This window comes from Ornithorhynchus anatinus, chromosome 15, assembly GCF_004115215.2.
Source record: "Ornithorhynchus anatinus isolate Pmale09 chromosome 15, mOrnAna1.pri.v4, whole genome shotgun sequence".
NCBI lineage: Eukaryota > Metazoa > Chordata > Mammalia > Monotremata > Ornithorhynchidae > Ornithorhynchus > Ornithorhynchus anatinus.
This window is the reverse complement of record NC_041742.1, coordinates 23058624-23071653: the sequence shown is the minus strand read 5'-3', so window position 1 is coordinate 23071653 and position 13030 is coordinate 23058624. Positions and strand designations below refer to the sequence as shown.

Here is a 13030-nt window from a genome sequence, read left to right as displayed (position 1 = left end):
GGGGAAGGCCTACTCTTCCCACCTTCAAAGCCCTTCTAAAATTAATGTCTCCTCCAGGAGGCCTTCTGGCAGCTGACAATCTGGCATCTCTCCTGTTTCCCCACCTAGTGCCACTTCAGTACTTCCACTAATCCATGCACTTGATTTCTCACCTCCTAAGCAGTTAGATACTCACCCCACAGGCCTCGCAAACTGCGCTTTCTGACATTTCTTTAAACTATTTTGCTTCCTCCTACCGGTCGTTATGAATTTTAATGTCCGTCTCCCCAGTTACATTGTAAAAATACTCGAGAGCAGGGATCCCGCCAGCATAGCCGAGTGGGTCGCGCACAGGTACGGGGAGTCAGGAGACCCGGGTTCTAATTCGCCACGTGCATGCTGTGTGACCTTGGGCAAGTCACTTGACTTCTCTGTTCCTCAGTTAATCTATACAATAGGGATTAAATACCTGTTCTCCCTTAGACTACGAGCCCCTAGTGGGACAGGTACTATGTCCCATCTGACCGTCCTGTATCTACCTTAGCCCAGAACTTGATACCTAGTCAGTCCTCACCAAATATCACAATTTTTATTGCTGTTAATACCCTTTAGCACTCTTTGAAGTGCTCAAGATAGTGCTCTGTATAGAGTGAGCAGTCAATAACTATTGACTGATTGACTGTTTGGCCTCCTTTACGTTCCATTTTAATAACCAAGGCAAGTGTAATTCACTCCCTCTGTTTTTTCAGAATTTTGTTTTTCAAAGATATTGGTTTCCCTCCATGTAGAAAGGTTGCCATGACTCTGATTCCAGCCAGCTGTCGACAGAGCCCATGCGTGCAAGTCTAAATTAGAGGGAGGAGGATTTAATCCCCATTTTACAGATGAGGGAACTGAGGCCCAGAGAAGTTAAGGGACCTTCCCAAAGCCCCATAGCGGACAAGTGGCGCAGCTGGGGTTGGAACCCAGATCCTCAGACTCCCAGGCCTGTGCGGAATCAAGTCCGGTGCCTCTCTGTTGCTATGAGCAGTCCAATGATATCCCCAAAGTCACACAGGTCTAGTTAACCCTGTGCTGCACTGTTTTAGATATCCGGGTATCAATGGGGGGGCGGGGGGGGTCCTACCAAATGTAGCAGAAAGGTCTTGGTCCCTCCATTAGAATGAAGGCTCCTTGTGGGCAGGGATCACATCTACCCACTCTCTGCATCATACCTTCCCAAGCACTTAGGACAGTGCTCTGCACACAGTAAGCTCCCAATACCACTGATCGATGGGGGCTTTTCTCTTCTCCTGCATCCGTTTAGATGCGACGTTGGCATCAGCAGAATTGAGTTTTGTGCCGCGGCCAACCTGCCTATTCGAGGAGGACGTAATTAACTATAATCTTCGGGAACCTCTCCCGGAGGATCCTGGTTAGAACCTTCCAGGCACAGGAGAGCAGAGAAATATCTAATAATCCAGTAGAAATTGCTTGGGGGAGTGGAATGGGTGAAAAAAGCTTCCTCCTTGATGCAAGAGAGGATATGAAGCAAAATCTTACATTACCCTAAGTGCATAATCTGACTTTTGGAAAGCAGCTCTTACCCTTGTAAAAACATGATGAGCTTCAACTGAAAGAAAATTAATAAATGCAAAGTCTTATTATTTGAGGGCACTTCACCGTGCATATCAAATGAAACTTATTCCAACTATTACTGTCAGAATGCAGAGAACGGCACCATTCGACACAGTAAACCAAGTCAGAAGCTCTCCCCCCATGAAACCTGTTCTCGGTTTTCTGAGATCCAAATAGTAGAGGAAAACAGAAAGTGCTCTGAGGCATGTATCCCAGCTAAGAAGCAAACTACCAAGTCCACGTGAAATTTCTTTCCCAGAGAAACCACTGAAGCACCTGAAGTGACCTTTCTCCGTCCCCATATAAAGACCAAGCTGTCACCGAACCTACTTTCAATCTAACTTGATCATATTTTCCAAGGTAAGAAATCAAAACATAAACCATATGCTATTCCCATTCACTCATAATCTGCTGCACGCCCTCTCGAAACCGCGTTCCCTGCCATTTCACCTATTCGTTTCCCAACTCTGCGGCATTATACTCTCCCAAGGGATCAGTACAGTACGCCGCATAAATACCATTGATCGACTGATGCGCAAAAGATCAAACCTCCCCGAGTTATTCCGTGGCCACAATTCTAGCGACACTGACGGCCCATGGTCGACTGAGATGAGTTTCACCTCCTACCCCAAGTGCTATAGTTTGGTGCTCTAGAATGAGCATGTTAAAAATGAGAGCGCGATTTGGTGGTTCATAACGCAATAACCCCGTCGGCCTGCATGACGGATATTGAAGCGCGGGCTTGTACCTAATTATGTGAGATGGTCTTCCCCTTTCGTGAATGTGGCATGCCGTAATTGATCTGACCTGCTTTATGGGGACGGTTACTTGAGCCATGACTGAGTACTAATTGCTACTAATGAAGCCATATTTTAAATCATTCGTTCCGGGTGCCATCACTTCCGCTCCTGTTTTTTCTGTTGTGTGAGAGCAAAAATGATTCCACTGGTCAAGTGTCCAGTCGCCGGGACTTCTTGGCTATTGACAACTAGAACTTGCCCAGTTCATTCACCTGTAAAATAAGAAGCAGCCAGACTCTCTAGCATTTAAATATGATAATCAAATGGAGTTGGGAGCAGTAGGAAACAGACTTGAGTTGTTGATTTCTCTAGTAAATTAACTGCTGGAATGTACTGAATCTTTGGAAATGAAATTCACAAAGCCTTTCGCCGACAGTGTCAATTTCTTAACAATGGTCTCTGGGACTGAGACAAATCAGTTTAGCTTAATACTCAAGAGGACATTTGTAGACCAGCGATTATTTCTGAGAAATTCTGCAGCAGCAAACCAGAAAAAAGTTCAAAAGGCACAGTGTGTGGCATTTTTTAGTCAATCGATTAAATGAGTGGATAATCATCGTCACTAATTTCACTTACTAGGAATATGAAATAACTAAATCCTTTGATTAATGACAAGAGAATAGAACCATTGAGGAGTACCATGATCTAGGGAAAGAATATTGGGAGTCAGAGGACCTGGGTTCTAATATTGCCTCTGCTACTTGCCTGCCGGGTGACCTTGGAAAGTCACAATGCAGCACAGCTCACCGGAAAGAGGCCCGGCTTGGGAGTCGGAGGACGTGGGTTCTAATCTCGGCTCCGCCACTTGTCTGCCCTGTGACCCCGGGCAAGCCACTTGCCTTCTCTGTGTCTCAATTCCCTCATCTGTAAAATGGGGATGTCGATTTTGAGCTCGACGGGGGTCAACCTGATTAGCTCGTATCTACCCTGGTGTTTAGAACAGTGCTTGGCACAGAATAAGCGCTCAACAAATACCACCATTATTATCATTAACAACTCACAACAACTCCTCATCGGTAAAATGGGGATGAAATAGCCATTCTCCCCTCTACTCAGACTGAGTCCTATGTAGCTCAAGGACTTGTGTCCAACCTGATTACCTTGTGCTTCCCCCAAAGCTTAGTAGAGGGCCGGGCACATAAGTGAATGCTAAACAAACACTCTCCCCCGTCCCCCCGAACCAAAAAATGGCAAGTGGAGTAGAAATCCGTCCACGCCTCCTCTCCCCTGGCTTCAAACTCAGTCATCTTTCTGTAGAGCATCTGTACAATATCTAGTCAGTGTCTTGCTTGCTTCTCTCCCAGATTTCTTCCCTCTCCTAGATCCACCCTTTAGGCCATTTCTTTGCTCCAATCAGATTTATGAAGTTCAGGAGGCTTGACTTTTTCATTCCTTATTCAATATTTCTCTCGACTTTTTAACAAAGATAAGGTCTCCTATTTTTTTTCTTTAAATCCCCCATCACACATCTCCTTCTCTGGCCCTAGAACAGCCTTTTGAGGTCAATGAGAACTGAAACTGGGTGTACTCAGAATGAGAGAGAACTTGATAAGCCATATCTGCGTATGAGTCACTGCAAGAACCTAGCCAGGATTCAGCTGGAATGTAGGTCTCCCGCCATCTTCTTGGGGATGGGCTGACTGACCATCTCTCTCTTTTCCACTTCAACTTCTGTTTCTATCTAGTCTCAATTTCTGTCTAATTAGACATATGCTAGTGTGGAGAGTTTTTCTTATGTATAATAAAAATCCCTACAAAACTTTCAATGTACCGCATCTCACTCGGTCTCCTTCCAACTAAAAAATGTATTTTTAGCCCACTTCTCTCTCTGCCCCATTAGAGCTGTCCTTATTTATTTTTTTTTTTAGAGGCACTGCCTCTGAGATCCTACGACATCTCACCAGATTTTTCAAGCCACATCTGTGAGACTACAGCAGCTACATTGTGCTTCTCCTCCTCCTCCTCCTCCTGTCTCTCTAGACCCCTAACTTCACTTGCTCCGACCTCCCGGCCAGGAGATTTCTTTCGCCAATGAGACTACGAGAGGAGCCGGTATCTAGTGCCCGTGCCTCTCCAGGACCAATGAAGCACCGTCCCTGCCCTTCACCACCCCCGTCCAGCCGGCCGCTATCCAGACCTGCCCTGGAAGAAACCTGCAGTGGGGAATTGGAACTTCTATGTAGCCTAAATGGTGGAGAAAAAGAAAAAGGAACCTTTTAGGAGAACTAGAACTACTCCCCACTTAAATCAGTCAGCCGTATTCATTGGGTGCTTACTGCGGACAGGATACCGTGCTAAGTGCTCGGGAGAGCACAACATAGCTGCAGACAGGATCCCTGACCACGAGGAACTAAAGAGGAAAGACTGGCATGGATTGATATATTGAAATCTGCAGCCATCTCAGGTCGGAGACAGTCTGTCAATCGTTATTTATTGAGCGCTTTACTGTGTGCAGAGCACTATAGTAAGCGTTTGGCAAGAGTACAACATAACGCATTCTCCGCCCACAGTGATCTTACACTGTAGAGGGGGAGATGGACACTGACATGAACGAATAAATAAATTACAGGTGGGTACATAAAGGACAGACCCCAGGAGTGGTGTACTAGAAGGGTTTCAGGTGCAGTGAAAATAGCCCTGAGGAAGAGGCGGCCAGCAACCTGCCCCTTTCCACCTCTTGGCCCCTGCTATTGCCCCAAGAGAGGGCAAGGGCAGCCAATCACCGCTCTTTCCTCTTCTCCTCCTCCACCTGGCCACTGCTACAAGCTCAGCCCTGGCTCCTACAGTGCACTGGGGCTGGATGGAGCAAGTGTCCATCTCTGCCTCCATCTGTCTCCGTCTCTGATCCGACTCCCCCGTCTCTGCCCCATCCAGGTGAAGCACAGACCTTTCTGTTGTAGTCAAGAAAACAGGAGCCCCATTTGCAGTATGGAAGCTGGGGCCAGAAGGAAAACTTTAGGAGCACTTGATTTTTTTTTTTATTATTGGCACAGCCAGCATGAGATGAATTTTACCTACTTTGTACTCATCGGTGGAACCCAAGAACCTGATTAAGCTTCCTTGAGGAGCCAGGAGAAACACAAGGAATGCGTAGGGAAACAGCTGCAGAAAAGGATCCGATTATCGCTCGATAACATTTTATCAAGCCATCTGTCAAATCTTAATAGGTTTCCGAGCACACATTTTGGGGCTGAAAATGCGTCCAAGTGGTTTGTGTCGGCTTGTGCGAATGGATGGCTGGCCCAGTTATCACTACCACCTGTCTCAGAATCATGGGGCTTATTATCTCTCCTTAGATGAGAAAGAGAAATCTATGAACAATCTATTTTGTGATTTTTTTGTTGTTGTTGTTTACAACGAGGTCATTTTTTTCTGCCTCCCTTTAGCAACCGCTGCTCCTGGAGATGCTTTCAGCCCACCCCACCACTTTCAGTCCCACGCCTGCATCTCCACTCCACCCTGTCCTATGCTCAGGCCCTGGCTACCCTTAACCCTGTGCCATCCTTAGCTCTTCCCCTCCCCTGCCCTTCCCAACCAATGCCACATTTTCAGCCCCTAAAGACACCCAATCAGTTACTCCTGACCCAGTGCTTCCAAGAGACAAATCCATGGGTTTCGATACACTGAATAATTTTGTCGTCAGACACCGGAAAAAGAAACTAATAGGGAAGAGGAACAGAAAAGGAATCAGTCAGCCCACCTCGGACCCACCCTACCACATGAGAGAAGCGGCATGGCATACTGGACAGAGCACGGGCCTGGGAGCCAGAAAGTCAAGCGTTCTCATACCGCCTCCGCCACTTGTCTGTGTGACCTCGGGGAAGTCACTTCACTTCTCAGTGCCTCAGTTATCCCATCCGTAAAATGGGGATTGAGACTGGGAGCCCCATGTGGGACAGGGATTGTGTCCAACCCAATTTGCTTGTAACCCCAGCACTTAATACAGTGCCTGGCACTTGGTAAGCACCTAAATACCACAGTTATGATCCCAGCATGACCCCAGTCCAGCAGCAGCTCCACTTTCCCTCATTAACCACCATCCGTCATCTCTGAAGCATCAGTTCAGCGGCCCATGAGAACTACAAGCTTCTTACAGTTCTATTGGGTTTTAATCAGTCATAATTATTGAGCGCTTACTGAGAGCAGAGAACACTGTACTAAACACTTGAGAGAATATGACACAACAGAGATGGTAAATACGTTCCCTGCCCACGATGAGCTTACAGTCTAGAGAGGGGAACGTGTGAAATACTAGAGAATGGTGAGCCCCTTGAAGGACAGTGTCTTTGCCTAAATCCCACGTGCGTAGTCTTTCCCAGTGCTTAGTATAGTGCTCTGCGTACATGGTTTTTAATAAACATTACTACTAATAATAATACTTAACAAATACCTTCTGAGTGGGAAGTCCTGCACTACAGTCAAACAAAAAACTTGATTCCTTACTTCAAGGATTTTACAGTATAATGTGGAAAATAGGCAAATTATGGTGCTTGGGAGAGAACACCATAAAAACAGACACACTCCTGCCCACAACGAGCTCAGAGTCTAGAGGGAGAGAAAGACATTAACATATATAAATAGATAAATAAATAAATGACAGATATACACAGATGTGCTGAGGGGATGGTAAGGAGGATGAATGAAGAAGTAAGAGTGGCGCAGAAGGGAGTGGGAGAAGAGGAGAGGCGGGTTTAGTCAAGGAAGGTTTCTTGGAGGAGATGGGCCTTCAATAAGGTTTTGAAGTTGGAGAGGGCAATTATCTGTCTGATATGAGGAGGAAGGGCATTCCAGAGTGGAGGTAAGATGTGGGCGAGAGGCCGGCGGCGAGACAGACGAATGGATGTTGGGTTGATGCATCCTGAAGGAGCCTCAGTTTCCCCATCTGTAAAAGGGGAGATTAATCCCCCCTCCCTGTATGTCACACTGATGCGAGGAGAATGCCGAATGATCAAGTGTCCATGGGATCCCATGAGAGTGGAGAAACAACTGGACCAAATGGAAAAAGCCCGGGAGCCCGAGGACCTGAGTTCTAATCCTGCTGTCTGGCCTTGGGCAACTCACTTAACTTCTCTGCGCCTCAGTTTCCTCACCTATAAAGTGGAGATCAATACCTGTTCTTCCTCTCCCCGATTACATGTTGGACAAGGACTGTCCTCAATCTGCTTGGATGGCATCTTCTCCAGCACTTAGGACAGTGTTTGGCACATAGTAAGCACTTAACACACTATTATTATTAGTATTATTGAAATCAATTGGGACCATCTCCTGGAGGGGTAGGTTTTCAGGAAGGCTTTGAAGATGGTGAAGGCTGTGACCCAGTGGATTTGACTGTAAGTGATTTTCAGGCCAAGGGATGAGGTACGAACAAAGGTTTGGCAGTGGGAGCCTAAGGATAGCTTGGAAAGAGGAGGAGGAGAAGAGATTTACTACTAAGCCATCCCTTGGCCTTAGCTCCTTCCTTCTGTCTAAAGATGCCCTACTCCTTTCCCTCCATAAGAATTTTCAATTATTTTCCCTGTTAATTATACAACTTTTTTCCACTGTGCACTTTTATGAAACAAAATGAAGCCTAGAGTACAAAGAGGTGGTCCTTAAAACTCTTGTGTGCCTTCCCGGTGTATTACTGAATCAGAATGCGCCCATATAACTATTTCATTCTTCTGTTCATACTGCAGAGGCACGAACATATCTTACATTCTGTCCAGAGTGTGTCTTGAGAGTAACCCCCATGATATTTCTGGGAGAAAGTATCCAATCTTCACATCCAATATTTATTTCTACCAAAGCTCAGAACTTCTGAAATATGCACGTTGCACAGCTCTAAGGTGACACACGGTTTACTGCAGGGAAAATACTACATCATTTCTGGGTAGTCAAGTGTAAGGGCTTTTCACATCAAGTAAAATTTCTCTAGCAGATCTCCTATGACCAAGAAAGTTTCTAGGTTTCAGTACGGACCACAAGCTAATATTCTGATGGGGGCTGTTCCATTAAACTGCGTCCCACTGGGTGACAGACAAAAAGCTAGTCAAAAGCTCTGCCCATTCAGATATAGTGGAAGTAGATTTGCGCTGCACCTAAATGTAGCACAAACAGTCAAAAATAATATAACTCCATGAGTTGTTTTTTTTTAGAAAATGAGAGTAGCACTAACTTGATAACCTGGATCTACCTATCTTTAGACACATAACTGTCCATTGTACTGGGAGAAAACAGCACTGAGGGTAAAATTCGCACTTGGTGCGACTAAAAAGGCAAGGGTGGACAAAGAGTCCCCATCGTACTGTGCACACAAAAAGAACACCCCCGGTCGTGTTGTCACGTTTGAAGTTGGCAGCGCCTGGTGCCGTTTTAGCTTTGGCCTTCTAACCCCGCTATATCAACATCACAGATGGCCAAACTGTAGCATTTGGTCAAGGAAAAAAAAAACATTTCCAAGGACTGACTAGATAATGAGCTCTACCCTCTTCTTTGCTTTATTTATAAAGCCACGGTCTCCGCAGAATGTCTTCCTCGCTCCATCTTTTCAGTGTAGAACGTAGCGAAACAAAGCACGCGATTAACTGTTCTGAGACTGTTGGTCTGTGACTGAGGATGATTAGGTCTACAGAAAAGCATAGGTGTGGTTTCCTTTCAATGACTGTCGATCATCAGGAAAACAGCCAGGGTTCCCGGCTAAGAATGTTATACAGACTTACTGTTCTAGTTGCTACGGCCCTAATCTGAGCGGAACTTCCATCGACTTGTCGTTAAAATGGAAAAATAATTGGAGGTTAATGGGAGTTCAGTGTGTGGGTATACGGGGCACAGAATTGGATGGTGTTCCTTGTACTGTTATGATTCTCAATTTGCACCTTTCATACTCATGAAAAGGCTACAGATTCGCTTTATTGATGGTATTTGCAAGCGATCGGTGACACGCGGTTCTTGCAGTAATTACTCATTATGGCTTGAAGGAGAGTAATTACCTTAGCAGCGTCACTTGCAGCTGCCAGGCCTAGCAAATGAAATCTCTTGGAAGGCTGGTGGCAAGTTGAAAGTGTGTCTATCTCTGCCTGGCCTTTTCTATCCCTGAATATCTAGATTTTTCAGATGATTTTCTCACTTGGAATGATATCTTTTGTTCTTAGAAAGAGAATAATTTTCCCATATAAAACTCTTTTTTGGAATCACAAAATATTTTGAGCTTCAGGGGGGAATAAAAGGCTGAGTTCTACTGTGGGAAATATTTCACTCTCACTGTGAGATGAAGTTACACAGGGGAAATCCTGCATCTGCATTCATTCAAAAGTTTCCCGCAGCTTTTTATAATGATTTTTTTAGGAAAGCAGATGCAGCAAAAATCATTTTTACTAATTGAGACTGAACCACTTTGGTGGGGAGGGGCTAAATAGAAATTTAGATAAGAAGAGGGCTTGGGTCTAAGTAGCCACGTTACCATAGCATCCCAAGTCAGTCCAAGCAGACACACTGTTGCTCAAAATGATATCTGCACCTGCCAAAAGCAAACTGAAAGTGGCCATTTACCTAGACTGTCTCTAATGAGCAGGAGTTCAAGTTGCATTTAACTGATTACAGTTAATCAGCACATGGAAAAGGAGATGGGGGAGACTGAAGCTGAGTGCAATGGCCCTCTACAAAGTATGGGGAGAGACCAAGTTGAAGGATCAGAGATAAGTTGCCCCCTACTCACCCCCCACACTGTCAACCTACCGGCATGGCCGTCACCTGTTGGCCCGTCCCTCCCTGGCAGCTCCCTGCTGCCAAGAATAAATAAGCTCCTTGTGGAGAGGAATGTCCCCCAAGCACCCAGTTTTATGCCCTACACACAGTAGTTCTTACTGAATACTATTGATGGCAATTGCTTCTAATCCCCAAAACCCTCTCTTTCCCCTCTAGCTCTCATTTGTAGCTTGCTTGGGAGCTGAAGGAGGGCAGGGTTTGAGAAGGGAGCCTCTGCTGGCATAAAGCTCTGCCCAACTCCAACAAAACCCAAATACTAGCTCTGGATCCTGTGACCAGAAAATGTCCACCTCCTCTCAGCCAAGAGAGGTCCAGTAACAATGGTGACATTTAGCAGGGAAAATGCAAAAATTCCTGAGTCAGTAATAATAATAATAATAATGTTGGTATTTGTTAAGCGCTTACTATGTGCCGAGCACTGTTCTAAGCGCTGGGGTAGACACAGGGGAATCAGGTTGTCCCATGTGGGGCTCACAGTCTTAATCCCCATTTTACAGATGAGGGAACTGAGGCACCGAGAAGTTAAGTGACTTGCCCAAAGTCACACAGCTGGCAAGTGGCAGAGCCGGGGTTTGAACCCATGACCTCTGACTCCAAAGCCCGTGTTCTTTCCAGTGAGCCACGCTGCTTCTCAGTAAACATGAAGGAAGTAGCAATAAAGAAACAAAACTTTGGAAGGAAAAAGAGAGGATACTGGTGCGAAGAGAAGCTGCATACATCAACTCTGATGTGGTAGAAATGAAGCTAGTTAAAAGAGCTGTTTTCCTGACAGTGGAAAAAAGTAACTCCAGAGTCACGGAAGGAAGATGTTCTGGAAGAAATACGTCTATTCATTTTGCGTGATTTTCGACAGAAGTTTAAGAGATTCCAAACATGAAAATATAGATTGCAAAAAGAATAGTGGTCAGCAGTTATGTCCAACAGAGAAAGTCTTTTCTTCAAAGGAAACACTGGTACAAATGCAACGCAGTTCTTTCATATTATACAGAGGCAGCGCGAGGTCCTGGAGGATGTGCTTTTGCCAACACCTGTGTACTAAACAAGGACCAGTTTTAGGTAACCGTATTTTCTGGACATTGGAAAATGATCATTTTCAAGGGACTGCATCAAGGATTCAAGAAGGAGGGAGGGGGGGAGAGGAGGGAGAGGAGGGAGAGGAGGGAGAGGAGGGAGAGGAGGGAGAGGAGGGAGAGGAGGGAGAGGGAAAGATGCATTCAGAGAGAAAAAGGGAGAAAAACAAACGAGAAGACATAGAGGGTCTATTTGTTGTTGCTGTGACCATTTCCATGTCTGTTTCCCCCTCTAAATCATAAGCTCACTGTGGGGAGGGAATGTGCCTACCAACACCGTTACGATCCATTCTCCCCAGTGTTTAATAAAGTGATCTGCACACAGTAAGTGCTCGATAAATGAGATTGGCTGATGGGAGTGGAAACTTCTAGTGAGCATGGAAAGTGTCTTATGCTTCTATCCCAAAGGCTTAATACAGTGCTTTAGATACAGGAGATGCTCGACAAAAATCATCACTACTAAGACTACTGCTAGAGAGAGATGTACAAAGATAGGAGGATGCGTAGAGTGAGTCACCCCGAGATAGACAGAACGAAAGTCACAACGTCACGCAGGTTAGGAGTGAGAGAGCCACTCGCTGCTCCCTACCTTCTCCCATACAAACATTCAGCGGGAATAGGCGCCATTGCCATCCCCCCACCCCACCCCGGGCCCTATCGCCACGCTCACCTTTGCTGCTGCTTCCGTCACTTCTGCCTCTGCCGTGGTGACTGAAGAATCTCCAGTTGGGTCTCTGTGGAGGCGGCCTCCGTGCCCCGTCGCCGTGTCTGATAACCCGTCAGAGGGCAGGCAGTAGCAGGGGTGGAAGCACCCAAACTGCAGACAGGCAGATAAGTCTCCATTTACTACCTTGCCACCCCAAAAATGGCTGTCACGTCCACAAAGTTCTACCTCCCACCAGAGCCGTGCCGGTTGCTTTTTTTTTTAACTGCTATTTGCTAAGCGCTTACTAAGTGTCAAGCCTTTTTTGAAGTAGTAGATACAAGCTTATTAGGTCGGATACAGTCCCTGCCGCTCACGGGGTTCACAGTCCCATTTTACAGTTGAGGAAACTGAGGCAAAGAGGTGACTTACCTAAGGTCAAGTAAAAGGCAAGCGGAGGAGTTGTTATTAGAACCCAAGTCTTTAGACTCCCGGGCCTGTGCTCTTTCCACGCTGCTCCCTGCTTCACTGTGGCAAGGAGCCCACAGCCAGGATCCGGGATTGGAAGCAGCAGCAGCAGCCAACGCTGCCCTCCTCCTCCCGCCACCACCACACCCGGTCTCTTCTTCCCTCCTTGGAGACACTTACATCTGACTGAAGCCTGAAATCACAGGGCAAGGAGGTCAAAAGCAGTGGGAGAGGGAAGCGGCATGGCCTAGTGGAAAGAGGTACAGCCTGGGAGTCAGAAGGACCCGGGTTCCGATCCCGGCTCTGCCGCTTGTCGGCTGTGCGTGACCTTCGGCAAGTCACTTCACTTCTCTGTGCCTCACAGTTACCTCACCTGGAAAATGCGGATTAAGACTGTGAGACCCACGTGGGACAGGGACTGTGTCCAACCTGATTAGTCTGTATGTAACCCAGTGTTTAGTACCGTGCCTGGGACCTAGAAAGCGCTTAACAAATACCATTCAATTAAAAAAAAAAAAAAAATACGGCTACATCTCCACAGCTGAAAAGCCACGGGACCGACAGTCTCCACTGCCCCCAGAAAGCTGTCCATGCCCTAGGCTCTGTCCCTGCCTCCCCCTTCACAAGGCCATGACATGCCTGATTGCCACTCGGGCCCGTTGATACACACACCTGTATTCTTGTACTTGCAAACATACATGGAACCCCAT

The 13030-nt window shown here is 46.3% G+C and overlaps 1 long non-coding RNA gene across 1 annotated transcript in view; it reads right to left on the bottom strand.

Moving 5' to 3' along the window:
* Window positions 1-13030, bottom strand: part of LOC120638854 — an 88104-nt gene that overhangs the window by 8428 nt on the left and 66646 nt on the right. The window contains exon 6 of the long non-coding RNA XR_005660857.1: window positions 11880-12026. This is a non-coding gene — a long non-coding RNA (uncharacterized LOC120638854). The remainder of the gene's footprint in view (window positions 1-11879; window positions 12027-13030) is intronic.